Here is a 10,951-nt window from a genome sequence, read left to right as displayed (position 1 = left end):
ACATCTGTAACCAATAACTGTTTGTCAATGGATTATTTTATATGTTAAATTTTTAAAGAGGAGTGTGTGCATATCTGTATTCGAAAGCAAAAGTTAAGAAAGGCATTCAATTATGGATGGGTGAGTGATTGTCTGGTTCTACCAATTCTGGTGGTTGGGATGTCTAACCCATGGGCCGGATGGGCTAGAATCAGTGAAGTTTTAATAATTAAATTGAAATAATAGGAATACGCTTAGAATTCAAGTAGTTAAATAAAAACCTGAAGAATTTCTCAAATGAGAAGATCAATGGCTGTGCCTGACTTCGGTTAAGGAAAAAAACGTTGATTTCCTCAAATGATTAGATCAACAACTGTGCCTGATTTTGATTAGGAAAAAAGCATTGAATTCTTCAAACTGTTAGTGATAGTTTTCCTTCTATTTGGTTTTAATCTGGTGAAGGATAGTTTAGTCTCTTGACCCCGTTAGAAAATTCTTTAAGAAAATAAAAAAGGTGGAATCATCCCCGTTTTTTGGGCAAGGGAAATTTTCCCAGTTTCGGTTTTGGAATGACCACCAGACTAGTCTCGTGTGCGGACATTCAAGGCCCTGAGTGGGAAACCCTGCCCTTCACAAGAGGAAGCTACTTCCGCTCCTACTAGCAACCAGGAATCCGGTGCACAGAGGGGGTAGAGGGGTCTCATAGCTAGTATCAGAGTGTTGTTGTAAACTTACGAAACAGCAGCAGATATTGCCTAAAATTTTAAAGTAAATTTGGGAAATAATGTTTTCACTTATTAAGATTATGTTTGAAATGAATTTTGTAAATTGAACTGGATTTTTAGATGGATATCCCAAATCTGTCTAGCATTCCTAGACTCTCCTAGAGTCAAGATATGATCGCCTTTGCTTTCAAAAATCTCATCAACTCCGCTACAACGAGAGGAAGCAGAGTGAGACTCGCTCGTCACTTTGAGGATCTATACTTTCGTGATCCAGTAGTAGAGCGACATCAGCATATGTGGTTCTCTCTGGAGGGTGAAGTATTCACATCAATACCAATCAACGACAAAGACTAGTAAGACAAAATATCTTGTTAGCCATGATCTTGATAAGGCTAGGAGTTGTTCATTATGTACAACTCTATAATCTCTCACCTCGGAATTTTAAATTTTCTTGCCGTATTTTTAGACTTCTTAGTCGCTTTATTTCTAGGAGAAGAATTATAGCACCATTATCAGTGATGAATTGTGTATATCATAGCATGTGTCCATTGTAGTATCGCCTTTTTATGCATCCACAATTGAGGCGGTGACTTTTGGAGCCGAGACGCTCTATGTATATATCAAAAACTTTTGATAATAAATGATGTTTTTCAAAAGATTCTAAATTGTTTTCATGGTTGTGAATATTGGTTAATAAAATTATCAGAGTGAATCTTGTTTTCAAGAATTATGATGGTATATTTATTTGTTTAAGAAATAAATCTCAAAAATTAAATAGTCATAAATCCGATGACAAAGTTAAGTTAACAAAAATATCATTTTATCAGAATCATCAGGCGCGCGTGGCCCGTGGGTAGGTAGCCAGATCCTCTTACCATAGCCAGATCCTCTTACCAATGAGATCCGGACGTTCGTAAAGCCCTGCACCAATCACAACCTGGTCCCTTCAAGGGTGAAGGGGAACATGTAGGAGAAGTAATGGAAAAATGGATCAAGGCAATGGAAGAGTATTTTGATGTAACTGGTTATAATGAGAAGAGTATTTTGATGTAACTGGTTATAATGAGAAGAGCAAGATGGCTCTCGCCAGATTGAAAATTGTGGAAACGGCCAGGGTCGCATGGAGGAACCATTGCGAGACAAACCATCTCGACCAAAATACCTAGACCTGGTCAGATCTTAAAGCTTACCTCAGGAAGAGGTTCTGTCCTCTAGGCTTCCTAGAAACCAAAATGAGTGAGTTCTTGGAACTGAAGCAGGATAGCCAGACGATTGAAGAATACGATTAGGCATTTTCCCTTCTCCTCAAATATTCTCCACTTTTGGATGAAGAGCAGCTGATGGCCAGATTCATTTGAGGGATGAACGAGCCATTGGAAACTTTAGTGAAAATGCCAAACCAGTCTCAATGGGTGGCAGAAGCTGTCAGAATGGCAAAGGACTTTGCCAAAGCATTTGTGGTTAAGGTCCCGCCGAAGCGTGCACCCATAAACTTTCAAAGGTTCCAAACCCCCAGGAAGTGCTTCAAACTTTCCACCCCCAAAGAGGCAGCAAGGCCCTAATCAGAATCAAGATGCTGGGAAATTCAGAAGTGAAGGAAGACCCTTCCCTCAGAACACTTTCTCAGGAGCCCCACCTCTTTCAAGGATTCAGAGGGATGAGCTAAGAAGTGAGAACATGTGTTTTGGGTGTCAGGGTTTCAGTCACTACCCGACTCTTGCCATGTCAAGAGGACAGGGAAGTCAAGGACCCAGAGTACAAAGACCAGCCCCTTCGTATCAGTCAAATCCATCGTCTCTCCGAAATCAGGGCAATCCCAGGAGGACTGCAACTCAATCATCTGCCTTTGTTTAGAGTAATCTCAGAACTCCCTCCCAGAACTGGGGTAACCAACAAAGAGAAAGAGTTCCGCCCCAATCTGCAGCACCCAGAGCAGTTACGATAGTAGAAGTAGTGGAAGATGAAAGAGGTCAGATTTATGCTGTGATTGAAAACCAAGGGCCAAATCGTCAATTCTCTGTCATCCATGCTCCAGCTGAGTATAAGGGTAAGCCATTTAAGCTTTTGATTGATTCAGGCAGTACTCATTCATATATTTCCCCAGGATAGTCTTAGAATAGAAATTAGGGAAACCTATGCAAGTTGAATTGGCCAGTAGGAAGATTCTTTTCACTCACCATGAGACAGATTGTATTCAGTTTAATCTAGATGGGAATGTAACTGACTGCCAGTTCAGAGTCTTAACTTTGGGAGTTTTTGATGGAATCCTTGGAATGGATTGGCTCCACAAAAATCAAGCTGACATTCACTGTCACAATGGAACCATTTCCTTTCATGACCTTCACGGGAACAAAGTTCAAGGAACTGGAATTTTTGGATCCCCAGATCTGCAATTAGTAAAAGCTTCTAGGTTACTGAAAGGACTTAGAAAGAAGCAGCTCATTTATGTTGTCAAAATGAATCCGGTAGACACAAAGTTAAAGGCTAATAAAGAACTAGAATGGTTAAGTGAGTATGAGAATTCATTAAGGAAGTAGATCATGAGATAGAATTGACCCCCGGAGCTCAGCCAGTAGCCCAGCGCACGTACAAAATGCTAGTCCCTGAAGCCATTGAACTCAAGGAACAGCTTGGGCATCTGTTAGAACAAGGGTTTGTAAGACCCAGTGTTTCACCTTGGGGAGCACCAATTCTCTTTCAGAAAAAGAAGGATGGAACGTTAAGACTCTGTGTGGATTACAGAGGTCTCAATCAGCTGACAGTTAAGAATAAGTATCCTATCCCCAGAATTGATGAGCTTCTAGACAGCTAAATGGAGCAACCCAGATCTTCACAAAGATAGATCTCAAATCAGGGTATTACCAGATCAAGATTAATGATCAAGATATCCCGAAGACAGCCCCATCAATACTTTCTATGGTGGGCACTATGAATTTACTGTCATGCCATTTGGATTGACAAATGTCCCAGCTACATTCACTCACCTAATGCAGGACATTCTCAGAGAATACTTGGATGATTTTGTTCTTGTTTTCTTTGATGATATTCTGATTTACTCAAAGAATGCAGCTGATCATGAAGCTCACGTCCATAAAGTTCTTGAGATTCTAAGGAAGCACCAATGCTTTGCAAAAAAGAGCAAATGCACTTTCTCTGTCGACCATGTTGAATACTTGGGCTTTCTGGTATCCAAAGACGGAATTTCTCCAGATTTCGCAAAAGTCCAAGTAGTCATAGATTGGCCTGAACCAAAGACAGTAAAAGAAGTCAAGGGATTCTTGGGATTAACTGGTTGGTATAGAATTTTTATACCTAGGTATGCTCTCATAGCTTCCCCCCTGACTAATCTTCTTAAGAATAATACCCCATTTCAATGGTCTGCCAGGTGTCAGAACGCTTTTGATAAGATGAAGACCGCCTTGGTAACCAATCCCGTTCTGAAGTTGCCAAATTTCTCTCTACCCTTTGAGGTAGTAAAACTAATGCCAGTGGGCCAATCTCTACACATGCATGCATAACAAAGTGTGCTTGAAAGATTAGTTCTATATACATGATGGTGAATTTTAAGAAGGCCCTTGGGCTAATCTCTCCATGTGCATGCATAAAATATCAAGATTTTGTATGCATAAAATTTTTAGATTGTGCATGGTAGAATGGCCCTTGGGCCATTCTTGCAGGTAAAATATGCTCTAGAGTGGCCTTGGGGGCATTCTACCTACACATTGTGCTTGAGATTGGGGCCATTCTACGTCTTCTTTCAACAACAAAAAATGAATTTTAGAATGATCCTATTCTCTTATGGCCATGTAGGTTAGCCCTAGGGCCATTCTACCATGCTCCAATGTCCTTTAGAATGGCCCTAGGGTCATTGTACCATGCACAATTTGCTTGAAAGATTGGACCTAAGTCCATTCTAGCATCCATGATGGGGAATTTTAGGATGGCCTTAGGGCTAATCTCTACATGTGCATGCATAAAATATCAAGATTTTTTATGTTTGTAGAATGTCCCTTGGGCCATTCTTGCGAGCACAATGTACTTTAGAATGGACCTAGGGCCATTTTATATCTACATAATGTGCTTGAGAATGGCCCTAGGGCCATTCTACACTCCCTTGTATCAATTGTTGGTAAATTTTAGAATGCTCCTTGGGCCAATCTCTTGAGAGAATGGCCCTAGGTATATTCTACCATCCATTATGTTCTCTAGAATGGCCCTAGGGCCATTATTTCAAGCACATTGTGCGTGGTGGAATGGCCGTAGGGCCATCATACCTCTTATTTCAATAGCGGATGAATTTTAGAATGGTATTATGGCTAATCTCCGAATGTGCATGGCAAGAATTGCCCTAGGAACATTCTACTATGCACAATGTGTTTTAGAATAGCCCTAGAGCCATTCTACCATTCACAACTTGCTTGTGACAGATTTAACCTAGGTCCATTCTACCATCCATGATGGGGAATCTTAGGATGGCCCTAGGGCCAATCTCTACACATGCATGGATAATATAGTGTACTTGAAAGATTGGACCTATGTCCATACTAGCATCCATGATGGTGAATTTTAGGAAGGCCCTTGGGCCAATCTCTCTATGTGCATGGTAGAATGGCCCTTGGACCATTCTTGCAAAAGAAGAATGTAGTTTAGAATGGCCCTACTGGGTCATTTTAACTACATAATGTACTTTAGAATGGCCCTAGGGTCATTTTAACTACATAATGTGCTTGAGAATGCCCCTAGGGCCATTCTCCACTCCCTTGTATCACCTATTGGTGGTAAATTTTAAAATGGTCCTTGGGCCTTGGGCCAATATCTACGTGTACTTGCATAAAATATTAAAATTCTAGGACATCAATAGTGCCAATCTCTACATCTGCATGCATAAAATATCAAGATTTTGCATGTTATTCTTACAAGCACAATGTACTTCAAAATGACCCTAGGGCCAATTTATCTACACAATGTGCTTGAGAATAGCCCTAGGGCAATTCTCCACTCTCTTGTATCAATTGTTCATAAATTTTAGAATGCTCTTTGGGCCAATATCTTTAGAGAATGGCACTAGGTCCATTCTTGTAACATACCCATCTTCATTAATTAAAAAATGTCCCTGTAATAGATGAATTTATGAGTTTTTATGGTGTAAAAATTAGTGATTTTATTAAACAAGCCATTTTTACTTAGAATCTTTAAACTCCAAGTCCAAATCTGGAATTTCTGTGTGATTTTACCCTAATATAGGATTTTACAGCATCCAAAAAAACAGACATCGGATCAAGCTTATATGCAAATTTTAGTTATTTTTAGTTTAAAAAATGACGGCCTTTAAATCTTAATGAATGCACGTCTGGGTGTCCGATTGATGGACGGTCTACACCCCAAGAACCAGGGGAACATCTCGGACATTTTTGCTGGAAAAATAATTTCACCCCCTGGGCGCTCCGGCACGCAAATCGAGGCCGACGTCCTAAAATTGGAGAACTAGCCCCAAAAGGACCGTACACACTCACTAGGGCACTCGTACAATGGCCGCGTAAGGACCAAAGGCCGACCACCCTCTGTATGGTCCACATGTACTGCCATGTGGACATCCATGCTGCCTCTGACCAAAAGGGTACATGCGTACCACACCTTTACCTGTGCACTGCCACCATACCTTTCCCTAGGCTCATGCAGACTAGTGACCAATACACTTTGATGGCACACCGTCCCTTTCACCCGTACTTTGCTCAACACCAACAACCGTACCCTGCATCTATATAAACCCCCGGGCACTCCATGCCCAGCTCCTCATTGCATAGAGCACACCCCTAAGCTGCACGCTACATGAGGCCGTACACCGATAGTCCATACTGCCATTCTCTGCGTGCATTCTATACTTGTTGTACTTATAGCTATCCCTTGTAGCCTTCCTCTCAGCATCCCCCCTAACCAACCAACTCTCAAATAAGCCCATTCTCAATCACCCCACCCTTGTCCTTAACTCTTCTCCTGGGTGCTCCGGCATGCAAATCGAGGCCAACGCCCCAAATTTGGAGACCTTACCCCAAAAAGGACCGTACACACTCACCAGGGTGCCTGTACAATGGCTGCGTAAGGACTAAAGGGCGACCACCCATTGTATGGTCCACACATACCATTTGGTACACTTTGATGGCACACCGTCCCTTTCACCTATACTTTGCTCAGCACCACAATCGTACCCTGCATCTATATAAACCCCCGGGCAGTTCATGCCCAACAGCTCATTGCATAGAGCACACTCCCAGGCTGCATGCTACACAAGGTCGTACACCGACAGTCCATACCGCAATTCTCCGTGTGCATTCTGTACTTGATGTACTTTTACAGATGTCCCTTGTAGCCTTCCTCTCAGCACCCCCTAACCAACCAACTCTCAGATAAGCCTATTCTCAATCACCCCACCCTTGTGACGAGAGGATGTCCTTAACTCTTCTCCCCCCCCTCCCCCCCACCGTGTGAAGAGACTTACAGCCCTCAACCTCTGCAAGCAAAACGTTTTTGCCTTTAGGACATCTCACAATTCTCTCCCCCCCCATTTGTGTAGACTTTAGCAAGAGGTTTTTGAGCTTAGAGGAGGTTCACACAGTGCGGTTTTTTGCTCATAGAGTGAGCAAACGATCTCAGAATTGAGATCCAACTAAAGCACTGTGATCGCAGTGTCGAGCACTATGAGGTGGTGATCAAGATGGCCCCATCCCAAAAATGCCAAAATGTCACCTCAGAAGAAGCACGCAACAATAAAATTAGAGAAAATGCTCCTAATGCAGCTCCAACCCTCTCGTTGTTGCAAGCTCCACAAGGGAACGGTGGCCAGGTTAGCTTGGTTATCATTTAAAAAGAGTTTTAAATTATTCTTTAATATTAGTATCAATAAATCAAGAAAGAAGATGTAAATTTTTCCATTGAAAAATGTTAGAAATTCTATGAAGCTATTATTTGAAGTGATGTTGTATTTTGTAATCAATGGTTTGAATTGAAATTTCTATCTTTAAGAGAAAGAGTACATATATTTTTTTCTCCTGGCTTCGACGCTAACTCCATTTTCGTGCTTGTGTAGCCAGGCGATGTCGTTAGCAAAGCCCGGGATCGGCCCATGGTATCCCTCATACCATTGGGAGAATGAGGTTCGCTGATTGAGGTGAGTGATTGTGATGCTGTCTAGTTCTAAGGGCCCAGGCTAGTGTGGTGAATAAGCCCACCCTAGCACATAGACATCCCTCTGAGGGGCGAGAGGATCGAGCGACGGAGCCTGAGGGGGGAAACAGACCGGCCTGAGTCCTCGTCGCGCTAGCGGCCGATGATGAGGTGTATGGTCCCGTAGGGTCTTTCCCAGCATGTAGAGGCTAGAAGGCCAAATTTTAGATCATCTCGGCAGTACAAAGGAAAAGAATAAGAGAGCTAGTTTGGCTTGTATGGAATTGATTCTTGTATAAACTTTTTTTTATATATCTTGTCTTTAGCATTATTATACTGTGGAAAAGAGGTTGTTTTAATGAACCTTGTGAAAGGGCCCTAATTAAGGAACATGTTTATTTATGTCAAACAGTGTGGTAGGAAAAGAATAAGAGAGCTAGTTTGGCTTGTATGGAATTGATTCTTGTATAAACTTTTTTTTATATATCTTGTCTTTAGCATTATTATACTGTGGAAAAGAGGTTGTTTTAATGAACCTTGTGAAAGGGCCCTAATTAAGGAACATGTTTATTTATGTCAAACAATGTGGTAGGATGAATTAGAAAACAAATTGATGTGTGAGTAGGGTGGAAAGTGGGAGGATGGAATGTCCCCGACGGCACCATCCTACCTAACTCATCGGGTAGACCCGATTAGTTAGGTAGCTTGCCAACAGATTCAGTGAAAGCCCTATGCTAGATAAATAGGTTCTCGAGAAACTCTATTCTAGAAGACTGTGCCTTGCATGGATGAGGAAAAAAGCGTTGTCTCTAGGAATCAAGATTAGTAGTTGCCCAAATTATGATCAATTACCCTATGAGAGTGATTTGATTTTTAGAAGACCACGCTCCCCCTGCGGGATAGAACTAGGTCTTACCTACAAATCATATCCTTGAATCTTTGCATGGTCAAGTATTGAGAACTAGTACACCTCAAGGTTTCCTAGAGAGAATTAGGGTAAATTTCACGACACCACCTCCAAAAGTCCCTCTATGTAGGCTCATTCTAACAGAAGCAATCAGAAAATTAAGTCCATCAACAGAGAAAACTCTTTCAAGGTCTTTTATAAAGATGGTGGTTACTTGGAAAGTAAGGGGTCCTTCATTGTTTCCATCCTTGACTTAGAGGGGGAGGAGACACCCTTAACAGATGAGAGGAGGGAGTCTTGGGGTGATGCACGAAAGACTATGAATGGTAGGTTTGAGCAACTCTTGAACACAAATGCAGAGTTGGGTCCATACCTTAGGGGCAAAATGATCCATAGAAACAATCGCCACAAAGCATTCATGGATTACGTCAAAATATGTAAGTATTATATTATGATTGTTTATGTCGATGGTCAAATCTTGTCTTTTACTTATTTATAATTGTGTTCTTGATGCTGCAGAGTAAGTTAAAATGCAAGCAAAGTGATGAGCTATGGTGGATCAAATGCAAGAATCAACATCATTAGAAAGTTATTAGATGATGATTCAGATGATATTAGTGAGCAATTAACTGATAGCTTAATGTTGGCATGGATACTAAAAAAGCAACAAAAACTAATTAGGCCAATGCCTCAATCTATAGTATTTACATCCACAAGATGCCAAGCATCTAATCCCACTGATCTCTCCTTGATTTGTGCCACCTTCCCTACATTTAGGGAAACACCTTTTGCTTGATTCTTTCCACCTCTTCACTTTTCCCAAAATATCTCCACACATCCTAGATCTTCTCATGCTACCCTTTATTCTCTCCCAGTATTCCACTCACCTTTTCATAGCTACCCACTCATTTACAGACTCTCTTTTACAGCCTCTTGCTAAGGGTTTGTTCTCGCACACACGCGTTCACTTGTATATTTCAACACCTCTCCTCAAGTGAATAATGCTAGCACACCTGGACCCTATACCAAGTTTCCCTATTACTTGGTAGCCCGCAATCAGTGCCTCAAGTCCCTAACTTATAGTCCTTAACACTCTCTCTCTCTTTGTCCAAGGCTACTACAGGAGCCTGTGACCTTGACTAAAGTATTCACACATACATCTACCACATGGCGTACATCATCAGGTGGCTCAGAGATGGTTTAACTTTGTTGGGGCAAGTTACATTGGGTTGTGGGGTTTCTCTCTTAGAAAAGATGATCTGATTCCACTTCCTTATTAGGAGTCTCCATGCATAGATGATCTGACTCCACTTCCTTAGGAGTCTCCATGAAGTTTGCCGATGTCGATCCTTCTTCACTAGGTTTGCTGTAGTAGTCTCTTGCCATGTGTCCTGGCTTCCCATAGTTGTGGCAAGTGAAGGTCCTTCCTCCTCCCCTGCCTCTTCCTCTTCCTCTTCCTCGTCCTCGTCCTCGTGAGAATCCTCCTCGGGTGTAGAATGCTTTTTCCTCTCCAGTTGTTGGGTCCACCCCTTTCTTCTCTTTGACCTTGGTCTCTTGCTCTAGTAGAGCTCCTTCTATCTCATGTAGCTTCAATTCTGGTACATTCTTTAAGGTTGCCACAATGCTTTTATATTCTCCTTTGTCCACACTCTACAGAAGCACTGCTAGTGCCTCATCATCCTCTACCTTCTTACCAATAATTTTATATTCTCCTTTGTCCACACTCTATAGAAGCACTGCTAGTGCCTCATCATCCTCTACCTTCTTACTAATGGCTGCCAGTTTTGCTGCTTAATGCTTTTATATTTGTTCAAGTGTGTGGTTAGAGGTTCACTTTCCTTCATGTCAAGTTTGTAGAATTGCATTAGCAAATTTATCTTTGAAAAGCATGGCATGAAAAAGCTAGAAAGGTGTTGTATTGGTTCTTTGTCACTGCAATAGATTCTATGATTTGTGGATCTATAGGATACACAAATTCCTAAGCTTGGCATACCTTGGTGAAGATGTATATCATAAACACCCAACCTCACCTCAGAAGATTAAGCTAAATCAGGAGTTGCATAATGTGACTAGAGGAAAGTTGAGTATAAATGATTACTCTATGAAGGTTAAAGGGATTGTAGCTACCCTTGCTTATATTGGATCACTAGTAGATGATGATGATAGGATTTCTATGACC

Source organism: Cibotium barometz, chromosome 50 (assembly GCF_041138505.1).
Source record: "Cibotium barometz isolate CiBa-2024 chromosome 50, ASM4113850v1, whole genome shotgun sequence".
In the NCBI taxonomy this organism is placed as follows: Eukaryota; Viridiplantae; Streptophyta; class Polypodiopsida; order Cyatheales; family Cibotiaceae; genus Cibotium; species Cibotium barometz.
This window is presented reverse-complemented; position numbering follows the sequence as displayed.